The sequence below is a fragment of the Rhinatrema bivittatum genome, chromosome 19 (genome assembly GCF_901001135.1).
Source record: "Rhinatrema bivittatum chromosome 19, aRhiBiv1.1, whole genome shotgun sequence".
In the NCBI taxonomy this organism is placed as follows: domain Eukaryota; kingdom Metazoa; phylum Chordata; class Amphibia; order Gymnophiona; family Rhinatrematidae; genus Rhinatrema; species Rhinatrema bivittatum.
In genome coordinates this window covers 24,737,513-24,753,961 of record NC_042633.1, presented here as the reverse complement: position 1 = coordinate 24,753,961, position 16,449 = coordinate 24,737,513, and the positions used below count along the sequence as shown (strand labels likewise).

The window sequence follows — 16,449 nt, the reverse complement described above, 5'->3', positions numbered from 1 at the left end:
CTTGACATCGAGGCGTCTAAGCTCTCTGGAATCCTCGTCCTGGAAGGACGGCAGCTCCACCAACTGATTCAAATGAAAGAACGAGACCACCTTTGGTAGAAAAGATGGTACGGTACACAAGGATACCCCTGAATCCGTGAAGCGTAGATAAGGCTCTCTACATGACAAGGCTTGAAGCTCCGAAATTCTGTGAGCGGAACAGATAGACACCAGGAATACTGTCCTGAGAGTGAGGGTAGCTCTCTTCAGAGGTTCAAACAGTGGACCGCCTAGAATTCGAAGGACCAAATTCAAGCTCCACGAAGGACCTAAATTGCGTATCGGTGGCTTCACATGCTTTACTCCCTTTAAGGACCGGACTATGTCAGGGTGCGATGAAAGAGTAGTTCCATCCTGATGATGGAGGGCACCAAGGGCTGCCACCTGTACTCTGAGGGAATTGGAAGCTAATCCCATCTCCAGACCTCGCTGCAAGAAAGATAAGATCTGGGGTATTGTCGCATGACGTGGAGGAAGTTTTGTGGACTGGCACCAAGACTCAAAAACTTTCCCGACTCGGACATAGGACATGGAGGTGGAAGACTTCCTAGCCTTGAGAAGAGTGGAGATGACAGCCTCTGGGTACCCTCCTCTTCTCAGCCGGCGCCGCTCAAAAGCCAGGTCGCTAGACAGAAGCGATCTCCCTGGTCGAAAAATACTGGGCCCTGTCAGAGAAGGTTCAGCAGATGTCTCAGTCGAAGCGGGCCGTCCACCGCTAGGGTTGACCAAGTCTGCAAACCATGGCCGTCGAGGCCATTCCGGAGCTACAAGGATCATGGGCCCCTGGTGACTCTATTCTTCGGAGCACCTTTCCCACTAGGGGCCAAGGCGAAAAGACAGAGCAGGAGGTCCCGCGGCCACGGGAGGACTAAGGCATCGACGCCCTCTGCGCCTTGTTCTTCTTCTGCGACTGAAGAAGCGCGGAGCCTTCGCATTCCTTTGAGTGGTCATCAGATCGAGATGGGGTGTCCGCTTGAACATTGTCTACGCCTGCAATGTGAGACGCCGCCAGATGGGACAAATGGAGTTCCGCCCACGGCATTAGCTTGTTCGTCTCCTGAGCGACATGGAGACTCCTTGTCCCTACCTGACGGTTGATGTATGTCACTGTCGTTGCGTTGTCGGAGAGGATTCGGACTGCTCGGCCTTGGACTAGAGGAAGAAAGCGTTTCAGCGCCAAATGAACCACTCTTGTCTCCAGACAGTTGATGGGCCACGCTGACTGAACTGGCATCCACTGCCCCTGCGTCGATTGGCATCCGCACACAGCCCCCCAGCCGGCGAGGCTGGCGTCTGTCGTAATGATCACCCACTGCGGAACCTCTAGGTCCACCACTCTTAGCAAGTGATCCAGGTTGAGCCACCAGGTCAGGCTGTCCTGGGCTAGAGATGATAGCGGCAGAAGAGTCTGAAATTCCCGAAACACCGACTTCCAACGGGAGAGTAATGCTCTTTGCAAGGGACGCATGTGGGAAACGCCCAAGGCACTACATCTATAGTGGAGGCCATGGAGCCCAGCACCTGGAGATAGTCCCAAGCAGTGGGAAGTCGGAGGTTCCGAGAGCACTGAACCTGAGAGAGGAGAGATTGGGCCCGATCCAAACAAAGAGACTGTGCCCACTTTGGTGCCGAAATGAGCTCCCAAAAAGTCGAGTGACTGTGCCGGAGTGAGGCTGCTCTTGGCAAAATTGACGATGCAGCCTAGCGACTGGAGGAGAAGTAATACTCTTTCCACTGAGTGCTGGCACAAATCCGTGGACTTCGCCCGGATGAGCCAGAATCCCTTCCCTCCGTAGGGCCACCGCCGCCACCACCATAACTTTGGTGAAGGTGCGAGGAGCGGTCGCCAGCCAATGGCAGAGCCTGGAACTGGAAAATGCTGCCCTAAAATCTTGAAGCGGAGGAAGCGCTGATGCTCCTACAGGATGGGGATATGAAGATAAGCCTCCGCCAAGTCCAAGGACGTGAGGAACTCTCCCCGGTATACCGCAGCAATCACTGAGCGCAGGTTTCCATCCTGAAGTGTGGTATCTTGAGAGTCCTGTTGACCATCTTGGGGACTACGAAGTAGACGGAATAATGGCCCAACCCTTGTTCCGGTACTGGCACCAGGAGAATGGCACCCAAATCCAGGAGCCAATCCAGTGTTTGTCGCACTGCGCACTGTTTGATGAGACCGCACGGAGAGAAGACAAACCTGTCTCTGAGAGGTCGAGCAAATTCTAAAGCATAACCGTGCTGTAGAATATCCAAGACCCACCGGTCTGAGGTGATTTTGATCCACTCCTCGTAGAAGAGGGAAAGATGTCCTCCTATCCTGGGAACCGAAGAGTGGACCAGCAACGTTTCATTGGGTAGATGTAGCAGAAGCTCTGTGCATAGAGGAGTTCTGAGCCGGTCTCTGGCCTTGAAAGGAATGAGACCTGGACTGCGACCTTGAAGAGGGAGTCCTGTGAGGCACCGGTCTAGTCTGACGACAACGCCATTGGCCTCTGAACCGGGTCCTCGTAGTGACGATCTTCCGGCAATTTATGCACCTTATTCTCTCCAAGCAATTTAATTATCTGGTCCAACTTCTCTGGGGCGGACCCATCAATGTCCCCGACTGCATCCCCAAGGAGAAGGTCTTGCGACCCAGGGTCCGGCAGATTAGGAGCTAAAGACCCCGAGGAATTAACAGCTGTCCGTCCTGACTGTCCCCTAGAGGGATCCAACACCCCTGATGGCCTGGGGACCTTTGCTGGTATAAGTCCCTCCTCCTGCCATTCAGCCTCCGCTTCTAAAAAAAACTTTGTGCATTAGAATCACAAACTTAGAAGAAAAGGCCTGCTGTCTCTTTAAGGTCCCCCCCCAGGGGAGGGCCGCATTGGGAGGAGAGGCAGGCTCTAGGTCAGCGGGTTGCACAGGGCTTAAATTAGGTGTAATAAAAGCACAGAATCAGTAGTAAAATGAGAATTCCCTTCCCCCATCTGGCAAACAAACAAGAGAAGGAATAGGGGGCACTCTATGTATTTAGCAATTAGCTCATTTAAAATGGAGGAAATTATTTTTCACTCAATGCATGATTGGGCTCTGGGATTCATTGCCAGAGGATGTGGTTACAGATGTTGGTGTGACTGGGTTTAAAGAAGGTTTGAGTGGGTCCCTAGAGGAGAAATCCATAAACTGCTATTAATCAATAAGGAATAGTAGCTGGGGATATTTTTAATGTTTGGGTACTTGTCAGGTACTTGTGACTTGGATTGGCCACTGTTGGAAACAGGATACTGGGCTTGATGGACCCTTGGTCTGACCCAGTATGGCATGTCTTATGTTAGGTGCAGCAGGCTGGCTCTCCACATGTGGATACAAATGGCAATCGAGGCATCGGGAGGAGGGGGGGGGGGGGGTTAGGAGTTGCCGCGGAACGGAAAGTCCTTCTGTGCCTGGCTGCTGCGAGCAGGAGAGAGAGAAAACTGCTCTCTGCTCCTTCCCCCGTAAGCTGCCGGTCCTCATACAGGGTACTGATTAATAAAAAGTAAAAACCTTTCCTCTTTTTCCTTTTTCTTTTCCCCTGCAGACAGCCTAAAGTGACAGAGGAATTTTACTTCTCTGACAACAAGAGACCAGAGACTTCTCATGGATGTTAAAGTGACAGAGGGATTTAACTTCTCTGACAAGATACCTGAGGCATGAGGCTTCTCAGGGGTCTTAAAGTGACAGAGGGATTTTACTTCTCTGACGGGAGACCTGAGGTATGAAGCTTCTCAGGGGTCTCCACGGGGAAGGGACTGGACCACCCCTCCCCCTGCACCCAGCTCCTCACAGGAACAAGAAATTTCAGCGCTGCTACCTATCAGAAACGACCCGCTCTCCCGTTCAGCCGGAGGAATGGCGTGTCTCTGCAACTGTTAGGCTGCCCCGAGGAAGAAACGGCATCTCAGGGCAGCAGGGGGTCGTGGGAGAGAGGTTGGACCACCAACATTCACCCCTAAGGCAGCTGAAATACTGGCTGTAGGAAATAAGTAAACACTTACCCCAAAAACAACAGAACAACGCAAGACGGAATGTACAAGACAGATCTGTCACTGAAAACAAAGGTCTGCCTGCAAGTCTCCAGAGAAGCTGAACACAGGCTTTTTTTTTTTTTTTTTAACTTTATAACTATGATCCATCCAAGGAAAGAATTAGAGGAAAAACAAAGAATAAAGACATTCTGTAAACTATCCTCTAAATGAACTAGGGAACCGAAGGTGCAACTGCCATCTGCTGGAGTCAGAGAAATACCGGAGGTTTTCAGAGGGCGCACCAGTTATCAGGGACCGCTCTCTCAGTTTTTTGCTCTGACTCCATCTGCTGGAAGGGGGGACATAACCCACAGTCTGGACTGATCCTGGTATGTACAGGGAGCTCAGATCGGTTTTCGCTCACCTCAAAAAGGACTGGGTCCTGCCCGAGCTTTCCCTCTTTTATAGTCTCTAAAATGTGAACGGGTGGCAAAGGATTTCTTTCCCCCTTCAGTTTGTCCTCCGGCAGTACATGCCCCTTGGACTCTCCCAGATGCTTCACCAGCTGCACTAATTCCTCCCCAAACATATCTTTGATTGGGAGGGTCCCTAGCTGAGACTTTGACCAAACATCTGCAGACCAGTTTCTTAACCCTAACAGTTGTCTGGCAGAAACCGCGGACATCATATTTCTGGAGGATGTTCTAATGAAGTCATATAATGCATCCGGCACATAGGCTACTGCAGCCTCCACGTGCTCTGCCTGTTTTAGAGGATGGTGAAGACGTCGCCTTCGTCTGCAACTGCTGAACCCAGCACAAAGAAGCTTTCTGCATAAAACCGCGCAGCCCAGATACCTAAAGCAGAAACCTCAAAAATCCTCTGGAGATGAGCTTCCAGTTTCTAGTTCTGCAAATCTTTCAGCAAGGTGGACCCTGCCACCAGAATGGTGGTTTTCTTGGTTGCCACCAAGACCTAAGTATCTACTTTTGGAAGCATCAAAAGCTCGAGTGCCTCCTTCAGTAATGGGTATAACTTTGCCATTCCAACTGAGATCGGTCTCAGGAGTGTACCACTCCCTGCCAACCAGCCTCTTAGCCCAGACACCAGTGGTGGAGCCACAACTGATTTTTTGGGTGGGCACAAGGTTAACATGGGTGGGCTTTAGGCATGCAGGTCAGAGACCTACTAGTTGTATTCTTATTGATAAATAATGCCATATACTGCACACTACTGTGGCTTTCTAAGTAGTTTGCAACAGCCATTATGCATCATGCGTGAAACTTTAAAACATTTTACCTCAATTATTTCAAGCACTTACCAGCATTAAAAATTTCTTATTAATCTGTATTAACTTATTTTATATTTATTGCAGTTTATAAATGCACAAGTATATCATGTGAAAAGCAAAGAAAACAAACAGCTCCAATCAATCATGTAACAAAACAAAAATGAATGTATTCTTTCATGAATCCTCTTTGCAGAAGGCCAGAAATCATCGTAACAACAATAAACTATCATTAATCATCAGAACAGGTGCAGAGCAGAGCTAGGACAATTCACATTACAACCAACATGAAAAAAAATATTCAAATTCTGGTGTCACCCCAGCAAAAAATATCCCTCCACTGCTAAACATTTTGTGAAGTAATGAACGCCTGTTCATTACACAACTTGGAACAACTGTTCCAAGTTGTGCAACTCCCTTGTTTTATTGTAACTGCAATCTTTTGTCTTCACTTGTTTAATGTTTATTATTATTATTATTTATTATTATTTTGTTCCTTCTCCACTTGTTAATTGTAAACCGGCATGATGCGATATCCATTGCGAATGCCGGTATAGAAAAACTTTAAATAAATAAATAAATAAACTCCTGCAAAAAAAGAGACATCTAGAATCTTGCCATACCATACAGTCACAGCACTGACTCTCAGGACTCAAACAGCAGCAACCTTAGGAGAAAGCAGCAATGCAAATACTACACCAGGCCCTAGAACATTAATACATCACCTACTGGAGTAACTGCTACAGAGAAACTACACACTAGTAGAAATACTGCACTTCAGTCACACACAGGCAAGAGACCGACCCTTACCTAATAGAGAAATAAGGGACTACAAATCAGAAACAGGCAGACAAAACCGAAATAGGAAGCCTGAGAAACTAGACTCTGAACAGTGGAATAGTGAAGAAAGAGCAAAATACAAAAATATAAGAAATGCACATTCCCAAAGATGGCATATTCCAATTGCACACCCAGGCTCCCATTCTAATCCACACACAGACGCACACCCAGGCTCCTATTCTAATCCACACACACACCCAGGTTCCTATTCTCATCCACAGCCAAACTCCTACTTCCGCCGCCACGGGAATGGCAGCCCGCGATGGCATTGTAGCTCTGGCCCTCCACCATTGCAGGGATGGGATCCAGCGACAGCATTGCAGTTCCGGTCCTCCTCTTCGCCATGACAGGGATGGGATCCCATGACGGCCTTGCTTCCGAGGTCCTCCTCTTCGCTGTCACGGGGATGGGATCCCACAATGGAATTACTCCAACAGGCCTCTTCCAGTGTCAGACAGCCCTGGTTGGGTGGGCCCGAGCTCAAAATGGGTGGGCCATGGCGATGTCAGTAAAGCTTTTCTCCTCTGTCTCCATCTGCTGGCAGGGAGGCAAAACCCAGGAGTCTGGACTGATCTGGGGTACGAACACTGTTTTACACAGCCATCCATTCCCTCCCCACCAGATGGCAAAAACGCAGCTTCTCCGAAGAAAACCATTCGTCACTTTCTAAGAGTAACAAGTTCAAGAGACAGATTGTCTAAACATGCAAAGGGTTCATGTGGCCTGAGGAAGAGGAGCATGCTTTCTCCTTCGGGCTGGTCGCACATTCTCCCAGGGACCAAGAAGGCAGGAAATGGCACGGAAGCAAAAGCAGGCATGTGTGCCCTTGGGAAGGAAGCAGGAGGAGCAGCTGAGAGCAGGAGCCACCGGGGGGGGGAGGTCATTACTGAGACAAGGGGGAAGATTAGAGACGGAATGGGGGAGCACATGCAATGAGGATATTACTGATGCATTGAGCAGAAATTATTGAGGTGGGAGGTGACCATGGGGGTGATAATAGCAAGGGTTAAGGGAGCCATTTCGGAGGTAGGGTTGTATAGGACCAATAGTAGGGGGGAAGGGGATCAAGGGAGACAATATGGAGGGGATGATAGTGGGGGGAAGGCAAGGGAGACATTACTGAGCTGGGGAGTATAGAGTTGTTTGTGGTGGGGTACCAGATGCAGTAATGAGATGGGATGTATAGGGTTGATAGTAGGGAGGGGGGGGGTAAGGGAGACATTACTGAGATGGGGGTATATAGGGTTGATAGGGGGAGTAAGGGAGACATTACTGAGGTGGAGGTGTATACAGGTAATGGGGGTTAAGGGAGACAATATTGAGGTGGGGTATAGGGCTGATAGTGTGAGGTAAGGGAAAGATTACTGAAGTGGGAGTATAGGGTTGATAGTGGGGGGGGGGGGGGGGAGGTAAGGGAGACATTATTGAGGTGGGGTGTATACAGGTGATGGGGGTAAAGGAGACATTACTGAGGTGGGATGTATAAGTTATAAAGGTGGGGGTAAGGGAGGGTTTTGCCCCCCTGCCAGCAGATGGAGACAGAGAAAGTTTTACTGATACTGCATATAACCTAGTGTGCCACCTGCTATCCCTCAGTATTGACAGGCCCTCACCTCCAGAGCAGCATGCCTTGGGATATCTGCCTATTTCTGCTGCTTTGACACGACCCACCAGCCTCCAGTGCTGCACTCCCAAGCGTTCTCGGCGAGCGCACAATGCCGTGGCAATAAAAAACAGAGGCCTTTGTGCTCCCCCCCCCCCAACAACTTTAGTAAACAACACAGGAAACCAGCATCAAAGAATACTTCCCTGTTCCTTCTGGGCTCAAGGTGCAGTTACACCATCTAACATCTGCTGGAGACAGAAATACTGAGGGACTGCAGGTGGCAACTGGGTTATGTACAGTGTCAGTAATACTTTCTCTGTCTCCATCTGCGGGCAGGATGCTAAACCCAGGACGTTCTGGAAAGTGACCGGGGGGGGGGGGGGGGGGGGGCAAGAGAAACATTACTGAGGTGGGGGTGTATGGGGTGATAGTGGGGGGTAAGGGAGACATTATTGAGGTGGGGGTGTATACAGGTGATGGAGAGTAAGGGAGACATTACTAAGCTGGGGGTTATATAGAATTGATAATAGGAGGGGTAAGGGAGACATTATTGAGGAGTTGATGGGGGGGAGGGAGACATTGCTGAGGTGGGGGGTATAGGGGTGATGGGGGGGGGAGGGAGACATTACTTTGGGAAGAATTGAGAAGGAAAAAGAGATGCTATAGCGCAGTGGCCGCTCTCCCGAGTTGCATTCTGGTGCACAGCTACCGGGTGCAGGGACTACAATTCCTACAATGCACCGTGCGGGAGCTGCACGGTGGAGGGCCACACTTCCCGGGCTTCTCTCCCTCCCGCCAACGCGGTGCTTACAGACCCTAGGTAGGCCCTGTTCCCATGGTGACAAAGACTGTCCCACCACTCACCCGCTCCTCCTCAACCTTCCTGCTCCGGCGGCGGCGCAGAGACGCACAGACGTACCGCGCGTACGCCCCTGCGCCGCCGTTACACCACGTGACTCGATCGTGCCCGCTTGACGGCCATCTTAGATGTTGTCAAAAAAACACAACTTCATGATTTGTCTGGAGACATAAGAGAACACATAAAAAAAATAAAAGCACACTATCGAAGGAGTCTGAAGCAAACTGTTCCTTTCTTTTTACAGTTCAGTGTATTTAAATATGTGTGTGTTTGCGCGCGGGCTTTTTGCCCAAGTTAAATATGGCTATCGGGGACCTACGCTCTTGAGGCGGATACGGGGTGTGAACGGCTGCACGCCTTGCGTCTGTACGTCAGTCCCAGGCGGCCGGAGCTGGGCGTGGTTTCTATGTAAAGCCCCCAACGCTGGCTGTCAATTGCTACATGCTCCCTCCTTGCACGTTCCTTTACCCCCTCCCCTTCATACACCTGTTCTGTATATGCACCCTTCACTTTCACCACCCTCCTCCTCTGCATTTCTCTCTCTCTCCCAGCACACACACAGAAAACGTTTCCCCCTTCCACCACATACGGTACAGAGAGGCCGGTGCAAGGGTACTAGGCGCAACTTGTGCCTTGCGGCCCCCCCTCCCTCCCTCCCCTTTTATCCCTGATCACGGCCCCATTCACTAAGGCAGGCCCCCTCTCTTACACACACACACACTTAGGTTCCTTGTCTCATTCACACAGGCATCCTTACAGGGCTCTCTCCCTCTCTCACTACACCATTGCACTCTCATACACACACACTTAGGTTCCTTGTCTCATTCACACAGGCATCCTTACAAGGTTCCCTCCCTCTCCCTCACTAACACCATTGCACTCTCATATACACACACAAAATCCCTCTCGGTCTCTCTCTCGCACACAGATGCCGCTCGTGGCTACCGAGACTCTGCTTCTCTCGCCCGCGAGCAGGATGGGTGCTGCTCGCGGCCCGCCGAGTCTCTACTCCTCTCGGCTGTGAGCGGGATGGACTCCGCTCACGGCCCCTAATGGCTGGCACCCTAGGCGCCCGGGAAGCGCAGGCCCTGAGTAAAGAAATCTGAAATGCCCTGCAGGGTGCAGGACTGTTTCATCTACAGCTAGGTGGGAGAGAACAAACCCAGTGATATCTGTCTACGGTGACTCAGTGGGATAATAATGCAATTTTTATGTATATAAAAATCTGAGGTTCTCGCACAGAGCTCTTTCTTGGCGTACAGGCAAGTAAGAAAAACTGATAAATTTCCATATATACCAGCCTTCCACCATCATAGGCATGACCAAGGCAGTGAACAGCCATAAAAATGCCATACTGACTTTCCATACAATGAAAGATGGAACAAAGTTATAGAAAATACAAATAATAAAATAAAAAAAATTAACTGCTACAATCACACTATTGAAATAGATCTGAAATTTCATTTTTTAGTTCTTTCAGAACCCTGGGGTCTATACCATCCGGTCCAGGTGATTTACTACTCTTCAGTTTGTCAAGCTAGCCTACCACATATTCCAGGTTCACCGTGATTTGGTTCAGTTGATCTGAATCATCCCCCATGAAAACCTTCTCCGGAACGGGTATCTCTCCAACATCCTCTTCAGTAAACACCGAAGCAAAAAAATTGTTTAATCTTTCTGCAATGTAAACAATGTACTAGTTGTACATAAAGAAAGACCCTACTGCACAGAGCAGCAGCAATAGTAAACATTACTAGTCAAGGCCCTATGGACTTGGTGTGTATAGAGTTCTTGACTTTAGAAATGGACTCCCAGCATAAAGAGAACATTCTGGTTGTGACAGACCATTTCACCAGGTATGCACAGGCATATCCCATCAAGGACCAGAGAGCAGAGACTGTTTCCTGAGTATTATGGGAGAAATTCTTTGTGACCTATGGGCTGCCAGCCTGGATACACTCTGACCGGAGGAGGGATTTTGAAAGCAAACTCATTGAAGCTAGCTCAAAAGAGGAACTGGAGCCAGTATGTGAGCTATTTTGTGCATGCTTACAACTGCACATATAATGATGCTACAGAGTTTTTACCCTATTTTCTGATGTTTGGGCGAGAGGCCCAGTTGCCAATTGGTCTGTGTTTTGGGATTTCAGTAGGTGGGTCATTGCGTCAGACTTTTCAAAGCTATGTGAAGAGGCTAAAAGAACAGTTGGGGGCAGCCTATAGGTTGGCTACTGAATCTGCCTACAAACTGAGCCAGAGAAACAAGCACCGATATGACCAAAAGGTGAGGCAGAACAACTTGATGGCAGGGGACAGCGTACTCTTAGAGAACTGGGGGCTGACTGGGAGACACAAAATTGCTAATAGGTGGAGGTCTACCTCCTATGTTAATGAGGAAAAACTGAACAACCTGCCTGTTTATCGAGTAAGACCAGAATGGGGTGAAGGACTAGTAAAAATGGTACACAAAAACCATATCCTGGACCAGTGGACAGTTGGTATTTCCCCTACCCCAAGCTATAGCTGGAACCCCTCCACCCCGGCCAAGAAGAAAGGAAACAGTAAGATCTGAGACCCAACCTCACTTTGGCAGGAATCCCCATCGGAACTGATAGGGACCCCTGAATTTCCACTGGAAGACAGACATAGTGGATATGATAGTGAGGATTCAGAAAGAGAGTTAGGTGGGGGAAATATGAGGATCACCTGGGAGCCATATTGGAGAGACTGTACCCCAAACCAACAGGCACATGATGGGGACTTAGTAAGACAGTTCCCGGGGATGAAAACCCAGGAGAGGAAAATCCAAGAAGCCCCCAAGGGTGATGATAGGACTGAGGGTGGTACAGATGGCAAAAGAGGGATGGACAACCTGGAACAAGAAAGGGAAGGAGGTGCCATAAATGAGATTTACCCCCAGAGAAAATCAGAAACTATAGAGACTGAGGAATTGTTTCCACTGCCCAGAATGACAGGACTGTGAAGCCCACAATAAGATTCACTTATGATAGCCCTGGAAACACAGTGAATGTCCCCCTGACAGTAGCACACAAAAGTAATGAAGGAATGCCTTGAGACTTTGGTTTAAAGGGGAGGTACATGCAAGAGAGGAAATTTAAGTGGAGGAGAGTGAAACCCACCTCCCAAGGGAGACAGAGGTTAAAGTGCATGCTACCATTTAAGTGATCTGCAGCAGAGAAAAAAAGAGGACAATGCAGCTATGTAACATGAGCTGCCAGCCCGGGAAACCCAGAATGAGATTGAAAAGGTTGCCAGACCTCTTACTGTGAAGGTGCTTAAATGACCACTGAATAGATGAGTCAGAGACTCAGGTAGGGGATTTGCATGTCACAGCCCCCCTGGACTACCGTTGGTAACTTGCAGTGAAATATCACTTTAAATCAAAGGATTGCAAAATCCTAAATTACAGAACTATGACTGGAAAAGTCCTACATTGGAGAATTCTGAAAGAGGGATTTGTGAGAAACATGTACAGAAAAACAGTTCTAGGAAGCAAACAGATTCTCACCCTGACTAACAAGGGGAGTCAGACCTTTGGGTATCCAGTTCTCAGACAAGAGAAAGAAAGGCCAGGCAGGATGTAAGGGTGTGCATATATTCTCTTTCCATGGTCCTGCCTGGATCTTGGCCGTTTGGCTGAGAGAAGGTGACACATCCAGGCTGGGTAACAGTGAATGACTGTCCATGAACTTAGTGGAGCTAAAATTATTGAAAGCTAAGACTGCGGAGGGCCTGAATCACTGAACGCTAAACAAGATATGAGCCTAGTGGAGCTGTAAACCCAAGCCAGGGAAAACCCTCCTATCAAGGGAGAAAAACCGAAGGACATCAGCAGATCCAGAGGTGGAGTGGTCCACCAGGAGGAAGGGGACCCCAGCAGCAAATTGAGTGTCCCCCAGGAGGAAGGGGACTCCAGCGGCAGATTGGGAGGTGACCCTGGGTTGCCCTTGAGCAAGAGACCCCAGTGGCAGATTGAGTGTCCTAGCTCCAGATTACTAGGGCATGGTCAGAAAAATCTTCAAGAACTTTCTGAGCCTTAGCTATACTGAGCATGTTTAAACTCTATGCTGGAGGCTAATGTTCCCACTTGTGCGGCTGTTAATGCGTGCTTGTCCACAGAGAACCCTGGAGCTATCGCACCCCGCACAGACGTCCTGCAGCTCGGACGCGCCACACTGAGACCTCGAACATCTTTGGAAGATGGATTCCCACAACCAGTCCCGGGTATTCTTCAGTGCTGTTGACCCCGCCACCAGAATGGTGGTCTTTATAATCACCCCTGAAACTGATACATCCTCCTTAGGAAAGTTGAGCAGCTCTAGAGCAACCTTGGTCTCAGATAAAAGCGTAGCTATGGCCCCGCCAACCTTTCCTCATCAAATGACCCTCTCAACTGGCCAGTGGAAAGGACACATTCTAGCTGGGCCATGGGGACTCTCCATGTGAATCGACTGTCCTAGCTCCAGATTATTAGGGCAACCTTCCTGAAGAGCTAAGTCTCCCTGAGGACATCCCTATCGGACGCCCGTCGGCTTCTGAATCATCAGAGCCATAAAACAACCCTGCCATTTAGGGAAAATCCTGGTTTTATCCCACATCTGAGAACTGTGAGATTGGGCCCGTCTATCAGCGATATCCCTCATGCCAGAGAAGGCGTTGTGCAAACTCCACGTAAATAAAATCCTCCCAGGATCAGAGCCCCCTTTCGGTGACCCATTCTTTCCTGGAATCCACCCGTGGAGATGTACAGACACAGTGAAGCCAGGCCGTCCCCCAATCAGCAACGTGGGAGCTGCAACTAAGATGGCTGCCGTTCCCGCGCTGCAGGGAAGGGAGGTCCTGCTAGCCGCTGCCACTCTTGAATTCTCTCTCTCTCGGAACGATGCCTGCAGCTGATGCTGCTTTTTAATTCTCTCTCAGCATGGTCCCTGTGGCCCTGTCTGTGCCCACCTGCCACATCGGCCAGCCGCGAACAGCCCCCATGCTTCGCCTACCAGTGCGGCAATGCTCAACGCAGACTCCTGAACGCCATGCTGCTTTTGCTGCATATACATGCTATTCCTCCCCCGCACCTGCGCCACCATCAGCACATCAATAGGAAGCAGGGGAATAGTGCCACGGAGCCAACACCCGGTGTTCTCCACAGGCAGAGAAGCTGCTGAAAAACCCCATCGCTGAGCTCACTGAGCTGCTAAGGTAGATTCCCCCCCCCCCGCTGGGAACCCCGATGCTGCACAGATTCCTCTAACTAGTTCCTTGTTCTCTATTTCTTTTGTCACTATCTACCATCTGCTGGAGACAGAGAAATACTGAAGGACCTCAGGTGGCACACTGGGATATGTACAGTGTCAGTAAAACTTTGTCTCCACCTGCTGGCAGGGATGCAAAACTCAGGAGTCTGGACTGATCTGGGTACGAAGAGGAACCAGAGACTTCACCCAGCTCTAAAACTTTCACTGGGCTCCTTAATTACAGAGCACAAATGGAAGCAGAAAAGTGCCAGAGAGAGAGAGACCTCTTCTGATTAGAATGCCCCAGGAGAGTACAAGAGAGTGAGACCTCTTGTGACCAGAGTGCTTTTGGAGCGTGCAAGAGGGTGAGACCTCCTCTGACTAGAGTGGGGCAGGAACGTACAAGACAGTGAGACCTCCGTTGGCTAGAGTGGGGCAGGATCGTACAAGTTAGTGAGACCTCCTCTGGCTAGAGTGGGACAGGAACGTACAAGAAAGTGAGACCTCCGTTGGCTAGAGTGGATCAGGAATGTACAAAAGAGTTAGACCTCTTCTGGCTAGAGTGGGGCAGGAACGTAGAAGACAGTGAGACCTCCATTGGCTAGACTAGTACCATGCTGGCTGGTCCTGCCCTCTCCCCCACTTACTCCTCAGAACAGACTCTGCTGGTTGAGTCTCTCCCCTACCCCCAGAGAATTTGATAACATTAGGGCCGAACTCTCTCTGCTAGGAGGAGAAAGAACAAATCTCAGCCAGCAAAAAAAGCAGGAGCTGGATTAACTTTATGATCCCCTTCTGAGAGACTGACAGCAGCAGCAGGAGCAGGAGGGGGGCTGTAGTTTATGCTCAGCAATTATTATTTTGTTGCTGTGCTGCTGGGAGTCAGGGGATGTTCTCTGCCCTGCTAGTCAGGCCTCTGCATGAACTGGCTGGGCTGTTCTAGGAGAAGGGCAGTGCCAGTGGGTTATGGACGCAGTGAGTGTCCTGAAGAGGGAGGAGGAGGAAGGTAGCTGCTGCAGGCTGGGTAAGGGATGGCAAGGGCAGGATTTTACATGATGTTGCTGTCGTGCCCATGGATAGCCAGTCAAGGGAGGGACACTCACTAAGCACGCACATGAGCAATAGCAGAGTGCGTGTGGGTGCGCAATAGAAAAAGAGAACGCGTGCGTGTCCGACAGTGCAGGAGTTTTCTAAGAAAGTGCGTGTGACTGAGAGAATGTGTCAGTTTCTGAGAGAGCACGTGAACGTGATCCACCCCTCTTTCCCCCACTAATCTTAGGCTCACCAGCTACGCTGACACCACAGCCCAGTATGGTTTTAGCTACTTTTTTTCACTAAACCTGGAGACTTTTCCCAGTGGATCTAGTGACGTTCTTTAAGAAGGAGTTGGCAACACTGATCCTTTAATAGTAGGGCCTTCCCTGATCATTTTGAAGCAGAGTCAGGAAAAGAAAAGTGTAAAGGGAAAATACCCGGAGCATCTGCTCGCTGGTCTAGCAGCCAGAGAGCTTACATTGTGGGCTCCAGTCTAGCTTGGTCAGAAGCTAGGTGGGGGTCAGCACAGGAAAGTGGGGCTGGAGGGGATGAGATAGGCCTGTGGGCTGAGTATAGTCAGTGAAAACTTAATAACAGTATATGGGCCATCAGCAGCTGGGGGGGGGGGTTTACTACCTTTTACCATGAAAAATGGCCACAATGTCACTAAAACGACCTTTCACTTGAGGCAGTAACACCCCCCTGCTATGGGCTAGGCTGGAATCCAGGCCATTGCTGGCTTGGTGGGGTTTGAACCCAGAGCCTTAGTATTACTAACCCAGGTCCCAACTTTTGGGCAGGCAAGGCTTTCACGTTATGTCATCTTTGGAACTTATCTTTCACTTTTTCTAGGCACAGAGCCTTGCAGGTGAGAGAACATCTGGACAGAGGTTTTTCTAAGAGGATCGGGTGGTGGCTCAGAGCAGAGGCACCACCAGATGCCTCTGCTCTTTTATTTTGAAATTGCTGTTTTAGAAGTGCTGTCCTGGTATTAAAATGCTCTACCCCTGCAATTAATGTCAGTTTTATGCAGTCACTCTGTCTCTGTGCTCCTGCTCATAGGCTGAAGATTTCTCCTTCTCCCTTCTGCTGAGTTTCAGTGGATGAGATCCCACTCAGGACAGAGCTGTTTATTTAATCCAAGCCATCGCCTCTTGCTCCAGGCTGAAGGGAGGCTTGCAGGGCCCTGCGCTCCCCTAAGGGCCCTCAGCGCCCTGCTGGGCCTTTACTGATGTCCTGGAGCTTACAGATGTCCGCCGAGTGCAGCTGCGGTGAACGCTGGAGAGGGCAGAGCGTGTCCAATCATCTCCTGCGGCTGCAGCGGAGTCAGGCATGGTTTTACCGCCGTGCATCTCTGGGCTGGGAGGTCTGGGCCCTCTTAGAGGAAACACTGCTGGGGTAACACCAGGCCTGGCTCAGCCTGCCCCTGCCAACCTGGAGCTGGCAGCTCCCTTAGAGAGAGCCCGAGAGGGGATAGGGTCGAGGTCTGTAAAATCGGGAGGGGTGGAACGGCTTTTAACAGAGCCCTGCCGTGCTAGGACTAG

The 16,449-nt window shown here is 50.0% G+C and overlaps 1 protein-coding gene across 3 annotated transcripts in view; it reads right to left on the bottom strand.

Moving 5' to 3' along the window:
• MED25 (mediator complex subunit 25) overlaps positions 1–8,850 on the bottom strand; it is a 31,886-nt gene extending 23,036 nt beyond the window's left edge. For 2 of the 3 annotated variants that reach the window (XM_029584145.1, XM_029584147.1), the window contains exon 1: positions 8,624–8,850. The gene's annotated coding sequence lies outside the window, so the exon portion shown is untranslated. Of the gene's footprint in view, positions 1–8,574; positions 8,599–8,623 lie in introns of those variants that run through there. The other variant, XM_029584146.1, reaches the window with a different exon arrangement.
• Positions 8,851–16,449: the final 7,599 nt, after the last annotated feature.